Genomic DNA, 12,739 nt, shown 5'->3' on the forward strand with positions numbered 1-12,739 from the left:
CCTAATACAAGGTCTTGAAGATGTTTTCCTACATTATCTTCTAGGAGTTTTATGGTACTTTCTTTTATATTGAGATCTTTGGTCCATTTTGAGTTAATTTTTGTGTAGGGGGTGAGGTAGGGGTCCTCTTTCATTCTTTTGGATATGGATATCCAACTCTCCCAGCCCCATTTGTTGAAAAGACCATTATGGCTCAGTTCGGTGACTTTGGGGGCCTTATCAAAGATCAGTCGGCCATAGATCTGAGGGTCTATCTCTGAATTCTCAATTCGATTCCATTGATCTATATGTCTATCTTTGTGCCAGTACCATGCTGTTTTGGCAACTGTGGCTTTATAATAAACTTCAAAGTCAGGGAGTGTAAGTCCTCCCACTTCGTTTTTCTTTTTTAGAGTGTCTTTAGCAATTCGAGGCATCTTCCCTTTCCAAATAAATTTGATAACTAGCTTTTCCAAGTCTGCAAAGTAGGTTGTTGGAATTTTGATTGGGATTGCATTGAATCTGTAGATGAGTTTGGGTAGAATTGACATCTTAATGACATTTAGCCTTCCTATCCATGAACATGGAATATTTTTCCATCTTTTAAGGTCCCCTTCTATTTCTTTTAGTAGAGTTATGTAGTTTTCTTTGTATAGGTCTTTTACATCTTTGGTTAAGTTTATTCCTAGGTACTTGATTTTTTTAGTTGCTATTATAAATGGTATCTTTTTCTTGAGTGTCTCTTCAGTTTGTTCATTTCTAGCATATAGAAACATTACTGACTTATGTGCATTAATCTTGTATCCCGCTACTTTGCTAAATTTGTTTATTAGCTCTAGTAGCTGTATCGTCGATTTCTCAGGGTTTTCTAGATATAAGATCATATCATCTGCAAACAATGACAGTTTTACTTCTTCTTTTCCAATTTGGATGCCTTTTATTTCTTTGTCTTGCCGGATTGCCCTGGCTAGCACTTCCAGCACAATGTTGAATAACAGTGGTGACAGCGGGCATCCTTGTCTTGTTCCTGATCTTAGAGGGAAGGCTTTCAGTCTCTCACCATTGAGTACTATGCTGGCTGTGGGTTTTTCATATATGCTCTTTATCATGTTGAGGAAGTTTCCTTCAATTCCTACCTTTTGAAGTGTTTTTATCAAAAACGGATGTTGGATTTTGTCAAATGCTTTTTCAGCATCTATTGAGATGATCAATTGATTTTTCCCTTTCGAGTTTTTAATGTGTTGTAGTACATTGATTGTTTTTCTTGTGTTGAACCATCCTTGCATGCCTGGAATGAACCCCAGTTGGTCATGGTGTATGATTTTTTTTAATGTGTCTTTGGATTCGATTTGCAAGTATTTTGTTGAGGAATTTTGCATCTATATTCATTAGGGAGATTGGCCGGTAGTTTTCCTTTTTTGTAGCATCTTTGCCTGGTTTTGGTATTAGATTGATGTTAGCTTCATAAAATGAGTGAGGTAGTGTTCCATTTTCTTCAATGTTTTGAAAGAGTTTGAGTAAGATTGGTGTCAGTTCTTTCTGGAAAGTTTGGTAGAATTCCCCTGTGAAGCCATCTGGCCCTGGGCATTTATTTGTGGGAAGATTTTTGATGACTGATTGGATCTCTTTGCTTGTGATGGGTTGGTTGAGGTCTTCTATTTCTTCTCTGGTCAGTCTAGGTTGTTCATATGTTTCCAGGAAATTGTCCATTTCCTCTACATTATCCAGTTTGTTGCCATACAGTTGTTCATAGTATCCTCTTATAATTTTTTTAATTTCTTCAGGATCTGCAGTTATGTCACCTTTTTCATTCATTATTTTGTTTATATGGGTCTTCTCTCTTTTTGATTTTGTCAGTCTAGCTAGGGGCTTGTCAATCTTGTTGATCTTCTCAAAGAACCAACTTTTGGTGATATTTATCCTCTCTATTGTTTTTTTGTTCTCTATGTCATTTATTTCTGCTTTAATCCTTGTTATTTCTTTTCTTGTACTTGGTTTAGGATTGGTTTGCTGTTCATTTTCTAGCTTCTTCAGTTGATCCATTAGTTCTTTGATTTTGGCTCTTTCTTCCTTTTTAATATATTCGTTTAGTGCTATAAATTTCCCCCTTAGCACTGCTTTTGTTGCATCCCATAGGTTTTGGTATGTTGTGTTCTCATTTTCATTCGTCTCTATATATTTAGCAATTTCTCCTTTAACCCACTGATTGTTTAGGAGTGTGTTGTTTAACCTCCAGGTATTTGTGAATTTTCTAAGTCTCTGATGGTTATTGACTTCTAATTGTATTCCATTGTGGTCAGAGAATGTGCTTTGAATAATTTCAATCTTTTTAAATTTATTGAGGCTTGTTTTATGTCCCAGCATATGATCTATTCTGGAGAAAGTTCCGTGAGCACTAGAAAAGTATGTGTATCCTGGTGATTTGGGATGTAATGTCCTGTATATGTCTGTTAAATCTAATTCATTTATCAGATTGTTTAGGTTTTCAATTTCCTTATTGGTCTTCTGTCTGGTTGATCTGTCTATAGGAGAGAGTGATGTGTTGAAGTCTCCCACAATTATTGTGGAAACATCAATTGCTTCCTTTAGTTTTGCCAGTGTTTCTCTCATGTATTTTGTGGCACCTTGATTGGGTGCATAGACATTTACGATTGTTATTTCTTCTTGCTGAATTGCCCCTTTTATTAGTATGTAGTGGCCTTCTTTGTCTCTCAAAACATCCCTGCATTTGAAGTCTATTTTATCTGAGATTAATATTGCTACACCTGCTTTCTTTTGGCTGTAGCTTGCATGAAATATTTTTTTCCATCCTTTCACTTTCAGTTTCTTTGTGTCCCTGTGTCTAAGATGAGTCTCTTGTATGCAACATATTGATGGTTCATTTTTTTTGATCCATTCTGCGAATCTATATCTTTTAATTGGGGAGTTTAATCCATTTACATTCAACGTTATAACCGTGAAGGCATTTCTTGAATCGGCCATCTTATCCTTTGGTTTATGTTTGCCATATTTTTCCCTCTCTCTATTAATATCCTTTATTGTACCCATACCGAATCTCTTTAGTACTGAACCTTTCTCCAAGTCTCTCTGTCCTGTCTTTGTTTCTCTGTCTGTAGGGCTCCCTTGAGTATCTCCAGTAGGGCAGGTCTCTTGTTAGCAAATTCTCTCAGCATTTGTTTGTCTGTGAAAAATTTAAGCTCTCCCTCAAATTTGAAGGAGAGCTTTGCTGGATAAAGTATTCTTGGCTGGAAATTTTTCTCACTCAGAATTTTAAATATGTCGTGCCACTGCCTTCTTGCCTCCATGGTGGCTGCTGAGTAGTCACTACTTAGTCTTATGCTGTTTCCTTTGTATGTGGTGAATTGCTTTTCTCTTGCTGCTTTCAGAACTTGCTCCTTCTCTTCCGTGTTTGACAGTGTGATCAGTATATGTCTCGGAGTGGGTTTATTTGGATTTATTCTATTTGGAGTTCGCTGAGCATTTATGATTTGTGTATTTATGTTGTTTAGAAGATTTGGGAAGTTTTCCCCAACAATTTCTTTGAATACTCTTCCTAGACCTTTACCCTTTTCTTCCCCTTCTGGGACACCAATGAGTCTTATATTTGCACGTTTCATGTTATCTATCATATCCCTGAGGTCCATTTCGATTTTTTCAATTTTTTTCCCCATTCTTTCTTTTATGCTTTCATTTTCCATTCTGTCATCTTCCAGGTCACTGATTCGTTGTTCAACTTCCTCTAGTCTTGTACTATGAGTGTCCAGAGTCTTTTTAATTTGGTCAACAGTTTCTTTAATTTCCATAAGATCATCCATTTTTTTATTTAGTCTTGCAATGTCTTCTTTATGCTCTTCTAGAGTCTTCTTGATTTCCTTTATATCCCGTACTGTGGTCTCATTGTTCATCTTTAGTTATTTGAGTAGCTGCTCTAGGTGCTGTGTCTCTTCTGGTCTTTTGATTTGGGTGCTTGGGCTTGGGTTATCCATATCGTCTGGTTTTTTCAAATGCTTTATAATTTTCTGTTGTTTTTGGCCTTGTGGCATTTGCTGAACTTGATAGGGTTCTTTTAGGGTTTGTAGACCTATTGAAGTCCTTATCTCTAATTTATCAGATCTACAGCTTCGTGGAGTACACTTTCTCTAACTAACCAGCAGGTGGCGTCCACGAGCCACCTGTTCTCCACAAGCCAGTTCTCCCCTGCTTAGCCTTTTTGGTGAGTAGGGGAGTGAGTCTTGTGGGGCCCAATTGGTGTACCAAGCTTGCGTGTGTAGTTGGTGTTGCCTGCCCTGTATGTGGGGCGTGTTTCTGGGCAGTCGGGGAGGGGGGGTGGCCCTAACAATCAAATCTCCCTGGTGATCCTAGAGTTTTAAAGCTGCTGCAATAGTCTAATCCTTCAGTTCAGTCCTGCCACAGTTTGTCTCTGCCACTGACCCACAAGTCCTTGGTATTGGCGTATGGCTCCTGAGACTTGCAAGTGGGCCCCTCTTCCAGGCTGTGCACCCCGGGTCCTCTGTTGAGGGATGACTGTGCTATGTCACAGGTGAGTGCCGTCCCCCCAGGGAAGTTCTGGGCTGCTGGGCTGTGTAGGGAGGCTCCCAGTCTGCTCAAATGATGGCTGAATGGGGCTTTGTTAATTCACACTTCTCCACCTTCCCAACTCTGGGACAATCAGCTGAGGTTGCAGGGAAGGCTAATGTCCACGCCCAGTTTTGTGGTGTGTGCCTGTTATTTGAAGCACTTCCGTCACACTGGGTTGTCTGGGGCAGCTCTGGGCTATGGGGCTGGCGATGGGCAGGAGTGTTTCCTGTCCACCAGGATGGTGGCTGTGAGCGGACACCCCCCTTTTCTTGGGAAGTTGTGGTGTTTTGTGAATTTTCTCAGCCACTAGATTATCGCCTTTTGTCTCAGAGCTCTCTTAGTTCTGCTCTTGACTTGACATGCCCAAATTGAAAGTCTTTGAAGCTTTCTGTATTGGGCTTCTTAGAGTAATTGTTTTAGAAAAAGAAAAAAGGATTAAAAAAAAAAAAAAAAAGGGCCCTCCTCAGAGATCTAATGGGTTATTGAAATGCTAATAGACAAAGCAACCAGTGCCATTAAGGAAAGGTCCATAGGGCAGAGAGATCAGCTTTTCTTCGGGATTTGCATATGTGCCTCAAGGCCTGAGCTCTGCCCTTCCCCTTTCTATGTTCACTAGAACTCCAAAAATCCTCCGCTTTTATTTTGGAGTTTTTCGTGTTGTTTTTTTTCTATGCTTGTCTCCTCTCTGCTGGGCTGTCTGCTCTCAGATTCTCTGGTGTCTGGTCTCAGTCTATCTATGGTTGGAGTTTGGATCAGTAGAATGAGTTTCCGATAAGGGCTGCCACTGCAGTTCTCCCTTCTCCTTCCCGGAGCTGACAGCCCCTCCTCCCATGGGACTGAGCCTGGCAGGGAGGGGCGCGGGTCCCCTGGCCGCAAAAACTTACAGATTTTGCTGATCTCAGCAGTTCGACATTTTCATGAGTGTTGTATGAAGTATGCCCAAAGACAGATTGCTCTGTGGTGTCCAGTCCACGCAGTTCCTGGCTTTCTACCTACTTTCCTGGAGGAGTAACTAAAACATACAGCTCACCAGTCTGCCATCTTGCCCCGCCTCCGCGATTTGTTTTGTATGACTGTGTGGTATGTGAATATATCCCATAAAATGAATATTAAAAAAAAAAACAAAAAAAACTTAGTGAGTGAAACTTTTATAGAGTCACATATAGGGACCTAGGTACTTGGGTACTACTTTTGGTAAGGGCGTGGCACACCAGCCATTTGGGATGTCTAGCTGGAGCTTACATAAGAGAAACCTCCAGGATAGCCTCTTGATTCTGTTTGGGATCTCTCAGCCACTGTGACCTCAGCTTGTTACCTTTCTTTTTTTCCCCCTTTTGGTCAAGTAGGCATTTTCAATCCCTCACTGCAGCCATGTTCTTTTAATCCATTCCTGAGGGTACAGACCTATTGTAGGTGGGACATTTTGATTCAGTTATTTCAATTGCGATGTGACGCACCTCATTCAGGGTGGGTCTTGATTCTTTTACTGGAGTCCTTTGTAAGAGGATAAAGCACATACAGAAGCTAAGAGATGAAATTGAGAGAAGTTCGGAGACAAACACCCAGAGAAGTTTAGAGAAAAAGTCACAGATGGAGAAGCCAGAAGCTGAAGCAATGAAACTTGGGAGAGAAGAATTGGCATACGTTGCCATGTGCCTTGCTATCTGACAGAGGATCCCAAGCTTGCCAGTATCTGGTCTTCAGAGAAAGTATTGTCCTGTTGATGCCTTAATTGGGACATTTTCACAGCCTAAGAACTGTAAGTTTTTAAGTTAATAAATCCCCTTTGTTAAAACCAGTCCATTTCTGGTATATTGCATTTTGTCAGCTTTAGCAAACCAAAGCAAGTAGTCACTCTCCATCCCTCTCTACCACTCCCCCCTCCTCTCCAGCCCTAAGAAACCAATAATATTTGTCCTGTCTCTATAGATTTGCCTATTCTGGAAAGTTCATATAAGCAGAATCATACAACACATGACTTTTTGTGTCTGGTTTCTTTCACCTGGCATAATGTTTTCAAGGTTCATCTATGTTGTAGCATATATCAGAGCTTTAGTCATTTTTATATCTGAATAGTATTTCATTTTATACATACAATTTTATACATACAATAGTATTTCATATTATACATACCAATTATATATAATAAATAGTATATATTTATATATAATACATATATATATACATCGTATTGATCCATTCATCCATTGATGAGCATTTGGGTTGTTTCTGCCTTTTGGCTATTATAAATAATGCTTATGTGAACACTCATGTGCAAGTTTTTTTGTGGACATATATTTTCATGTCTCTTAGGTAAATACCTAGGAGATTAATTTCTGGGTCATATAGTAACTCTATATTTAACCTTTTGAAGAACTGCAAGACTGTTTTCTAAAGCAGCTACACCATTTTACATTTCTACCAGTAATATATGAGGGTTCCAATTTCTCCACATCCTTTTCAGCACTTGTTAGTATCTGTCTTTTTTATTATAGCCATACTACTGGGTACCATAGCACTTGCTTTTTAATTTAATGTATCTCAAATAGTTTTCCATATCAGCACATGTAGATTTATTGCATTTTAACTGCTTCATAATATTCCACATAGACTATTCTTTTCAAGATGCTCCTGCCTGTACCATTGTTTTATTTCCTCCACCAGGTCTCAGCAGCCTGGGTATAGAAACACGGATGGAAGATGATTAGATTGAACCAGATATGTAAATTGTGTGGCAGGTAAGGCAGAAGGATAAGGTGGAGAATGGTGTTGATGGTAATGGTGAGAGCGTACTTGAAGTGAATTATCAGCCCCGATTCATATCAGTCCTGGTGTATAAGTGATAGTGACAGGGAGCTGGAGTAGATGATAAAACATTATGGCTGGAACTCTAAAAGAAAGAATTTTAGATGAGAGTGGAAAGATAATTTTTTGCCTTTTTTTTGTGCACTTACCCATTCTAAGTTTTTTTTTTAGATTGCATTATTCACCTCTTTGCCTTCTTAAACAGATGATTCAGAACATAATATAACCTTTTCTTGTGATTCAGGGTGGCCATTATAACCACCTGCTGTTGCCCTGGATGCATGTAGGAATATATTTCTCTCTGTTGTGCCTCAGATTTCTATGCTTTTGAAGTTCTATCTCCTTTTACTTCCAGCTTTACTTCTTTTTGTGTGAGAGGCTGAGATCAACATATTCTTGATTCTTCATTATACAGTTTGACCAAGGACTGACTTCATACCTCTCCTATGAAGTAGAGTTCATGGGATTTATGATAGCATTTTTTACTTGCTGCTCAGAAGCTTTTTTCTCTTTTAAATTTGTGGTTTTATCATGGAAGAGGTTTTAAGAAATCCGACTTCTAGACAAGTGTTTATGCTGCTTTACTTTAACCTGGTATATGCTATTTTTGGCATACTAGTTTTCTAGCATTGAAGAATTTAATGAATAAGTCATATTCACCCAATCCACACTTTTTTTTAATTGTGTAGACCTGCTCTGTCCAATACAGTAGCCATTGGCCACATGGGGATTTTCAAATTTGAATATAAATTAATTAAAAGTAACTAAAATAAAAAATTTAGTTCCTCAATTGTACTAGCCACATTTCAGATAGCCACAGCCATCTGTGGCTAGTGGCTACTATATAGGAGAACACAGGTATAGGACATTTCCATAATCACAGAAATTTCTGTTGGACAACAGTGGTCTAGACACTGAGCCAATCTCCTCTGAGGCTTCACATTTCTAGACTGGAGTCTCATATTTTCAGTCTGTCCTTGTGCAGTAACTATGCTCCTACTTCTCCACGATAACCCTAATACTCTCCTGTGCCTGATCATGTCACTTGCCTTCCTTGAGTGTATTAGTTTCCTATGGCTGCTGTACTGGATTAAATAATGTCTCTCCAAAATTTATGTCCACCCAGAACCTCAAATGTGAACTTATTTGGAAAAAGGATCATTGCAAGTGTAGTTAGTTAAGATGATGTTATACTGGATAATGGCAGGCCCTAAATCCAATATGACTGTTTTCCTTATAAGAGGGAAATTTGGACATAGACATGAAGAAACAAAGGGGGAAGATGGCCTTGTGAAGACAGAGGCAGAAATTGGAGGTATGTTGTCAAAAACCAAGGAATGTCTGGGGCCACCAGAATCTGGAAAAGTCAAGGAAGGATCTTCCATAGAGCCTTTTGGAGGGAGCATGGCCCTGTTGACACTTTACTTTCAGACTTCTTACCTCCACAAGTATGAGAGAATAATTTTTTTGTTTGTTTTAAGCTACCCAATTTGTGGCAATCTGTTACAGCAGCCCTAGGAAAACAATACAGATTTTAAAATATTTTTTTAAATTCAGTTTTATTGAGATATAGTCACATATCATCCAATCACCCATGGTGTACAATCAACTGTTCACACAACCATCATATAGTTGTGCATTCATCACTCCAGTCTATTTTTGAACATTTTCCTTACCCAGAAAGAATAAAAATAGGAATAAAAAATAAAAGTAAAAAAGAACACCTAAATCATCCCCACCATCCCACCTTATTTTTCATTTAATTTTTGTCCCCATTTATCTACTCATCCATGCATACACTGGATAAAGGGAGTACGATCCACAAGGTTTCACAATCACACTGTCACCCCATGTAAGCTACTTAGTTATACAGTTGTCTTCAAGAATCAAGGCTACTGGGTTGCAGTTTGATAGTTTCAGGTATTTACTTCTAGCTATTCCAATACACTAAAATCTAAAAAGGGATATCTATATAGTGCATAAGAATGTCCACGAAAGTGATCTCTCAACTCCATTTGAAATCTCTCAGCCACTGAAACTTTATTTTGTTTCATTTCACATCCCCCTTTTGGTCAAGAAGATATTCTCAATCCCATGATGCCAGGTCCAGATTCATCCCCGGGAGTCATATCCTGTGTTGCCAGGGAGATTTACACCCCTGGGAGTCAGGTCCCTTGTAGAGGGGTGGGCAGTAAGTTCACCTGCCAAGTTGGCTTAGCTAGAGAGAGAGGGCCACATCTGAGCAACAAAGAGGTAGTCAGGGGGAGATTCTTAGGCACAACCACAAGTAGGCTTAGCCTCTCCCTTGCAGCAACAAGCTTCATAAGGGCAAGCCCCAAGATAAAGGGCTCAGTGTACCAAACCGTCAGTCTTCAATGTTTGTGAGATCAGCAACAAGCTAGGTGAGGAGGCCCAACACTTCCGCATTTTCCCCCAGCTCCTCAGGGGGGCCCTGCATATATATTTTTATTCTCTGCCCAAATTATTTTGGGATGTGTCACTATTTCACACTAACCTGTACAAACCTACCAGATCTCATTTCCTGTTCAAAGTTTCATGTAATTATGGTGTTTGAACAAACTGTACAAGATAAATTGTTTAGAAAATACAGATCCTGTGCCAAATAAACATTTCTTCCCTTGGTCTCACATGGAAGTTGAGGTTTTAAAACACAATCAGTATCTTCCTTTACCCTTTGCCCCTATTTGCCCTATGCCTAACCAGATCTGCTTCCTTCATGTCTCTAAGTGAAGTCTGGACTCTTTTTCATCTTTTTTAACAGTTGCTGTATGTGCTAATACTGACATTCATATCTGCCAAGCTCTAGCTCTGAGTTTCAGGTGTCACACAGATACCCAAAGTTCCAGAGGCCAACCAGGTTATACACAAAGGGGTCGGCATCTCAGAATCTGGAGACAGCCATTACAATTCAGGAATACATGTGACTGCTGTAAGAGCTTACAATCTAGGGACCATTACAATAAATGTTCCCCTGATAAGCTGTGCTCTAGATTCAATTCTGAGTTTACACATTGTAGTTAGTCCATATTGGAGAGGCATTATAATGTTTGTCTTTGTTTCTGGCATACTTTACTCGAAATGCTGTCTACAGCAGTATCCATTTACCTTGTTGCGTGTTTCACAGCTTCACTCCTTCTCGTAGTTGCTCAATATTCCATTGCATGCATACATCACAGTTCACCATTCTGTTCCTCAGTCGATGTACCTTTAGGCCACCTCCACCCATTGCAAGTCATGAATACTGCCTCCATAAATACTAGTGTGCAAATGTCCATACATGTCCTTGCTCTCGGATCTTCCATGTATATACTCCATTATGATGTTGCAGGACGTTATGGTACCCACATACTTAGCTTCTTGTAGAACCACCACACTGTCCTCCAGATAGGCTACACCATTCTGCCTCCTCACCAACAGTAAATAGGTACATCCCTCTCTCCATGTTTTCTCCAGGACTTTATCCCTATTTATATTTTTTCCTACAATTTTATACAGATATATTCACATACCTTACAATTATCCACAGTGTACAATCAGTTGTTCATGGTATCATCATATAGTTGTGCATTTATTCATCACAGTAAGCACTTGAACATATTGACTACTATGAAAAAAAAGTCTTTTTAAAAGACTAATAAAAAAAGATAGAAGAAAGGTAAAATATCATACGATACAATACAATAGTAAGGTCAGACAACACCACCACTACCAAGAATCCCATATCCCTCCCTTATATCCCCCTCTCATGCACATTTAGCATTGGTATATTGCCTTTGTTACATTTAATGGAAGCATATTACAATGTTACTGATGACTATAGACTCCAGTTTGCTTTGATTATACTTTTTCCCCAATACCATCCCTTTTTCAATACTTTGCATGGTTGACATGCATTTGTTCTCCCACATGTAAAAACATTTTTATATTTGTACATTTAGTCACAGTCATTGACCACTCCAGCTTTGCTAAGTTATACAGTCTCAGTCTTCGTCATCTATCTCTATCTCTGGTGTCATACATGCCCCTAGCCCTCCTCTTTCAGCTTTACTCACTGACATCTTTGTTCAGTGTACTTACAATATTGTGCTACCATTGCACAGTATTATGCTATCTATTTCTGGATCTATGCAATCAATCCTGCTGAACATTCTGTAGTCCTTCAGCATCAAATGCCCGATCTGTACCCTCTTTCTATCTCCTGATAGCCTGTGTTATCAGCTTTTAACTCTCAAAGTTTGCTCATTAATGCTAGTTCATATGAGTAAGACCATATAGTATTTGTCCTTTTGTTTCTGGCTAACTTCAGTCAACATGACATCCTCAGGATTCATCCATGTTATTATATGTTCTGTAATTTTGTTCTTACAGGTGCATAATATTCCATTGTGGATATATACCAGTTTGATTATCCACTTGTCTATTGATGGACATTTGGGCTGTTTTCATCTCTTGGCAATCGTGGACAATGCCGCTATAAACATTGGTTTGCAAATGTCCATCGTGTCTTAACTTTCAGTTCCTCTGAGTATATACCTAGTAATGGAATAGCTGGGTCATATGGCAAATCTATACTTAGCTTTCTGAGGAACTGTCACGCTGCCTTCCAGAGTGGTTGCAGCATTCTACATTCCCACCAACAGTGAATAAGTGTGCCTCTTTCTCCACATCCTCTCCAGCACTTTTTAAATTTTCTGTTTTTTTTGGATAATGGCATTCTGGTAGGTGTGAGATGATATCTCATTGTGGTTTTGATTTGCATTTCCCTAATAGCCAGTGAAGTTGAGCATTTTTTCATATATTTTTGAGCCATTTGTATTTCCTCTTCAGAAAAGTATCTGTGCATGTCTTTTGCCCATTTTTTAATAGGGTTGTTTGTCTTCCTTTTGTTGAGTTGTAGGATTGCTTTATATATTCAGGATATTAAACCCTTATCTGATATGTGGTTTCCAAACATTGTCTCCCATTACTTAGGCTGCCTTTTTACTTTTCTGACAAAGTCCTTTGATGTACAAAAGTGTTTAATTTTGAAGAGATCCCATTTGTCTATTTTGTCTTTGGTTGCTCGTGCTTTGGATGTAAGGTCTAGGAAACCACCTCCTACCACTAGATCCTTAAGGTATCTCCCTACATTTTCTTCTAAGAGTCTTATGGTCTTAGTGCTAATGTTTAGGTCTTTGATCCATTTCAAGTTAATATTTGAATAAGGTATGAGATAGGAGTCCTCTTTCATTCTTTTGGGAAAGGATATCCAGTTCCCCAAACACCCATTTATTGAAGAGGCTGCTCTGTCCTAGTTGCTTTGGCTCGACTGCCTTATCAAAGATCAATTGTCCATAGATGCAAGGGTCTATTTCTG

The 12,739-nt window shown here is 39.0% G+C and overlaps 1 protein-coding gene across 1 annotated transcript in view; it reads left to right on the forward strand.

The window, feature by feature from the left end:
• LOC119523310 (60S ribosome subunit biogenesis protein NIP7 homolog) overlaps positions 1-12,739 on the forward strand; it is a 167,834-nt gene that overhangs the window by 78,760 nt on the left and 76,335 nt on the right. The gene's annotated exons all lie outside the window — the stretch shown is intronic.

The sequence above is a fragment of the Choloepus didactylus genome, chromosome X, assembly GCF_015220235.1.
Source record: "Choloepus didactylus isolate mChoDid1 chromosome X, mChoDid1.pri, whole genome shotgun sequence".
NCBI lineage: Eukaryota > Metazoa > Chordata > Mammalia > Pilosa > Megalonychidae > Choloepus > Choloepus didactylus.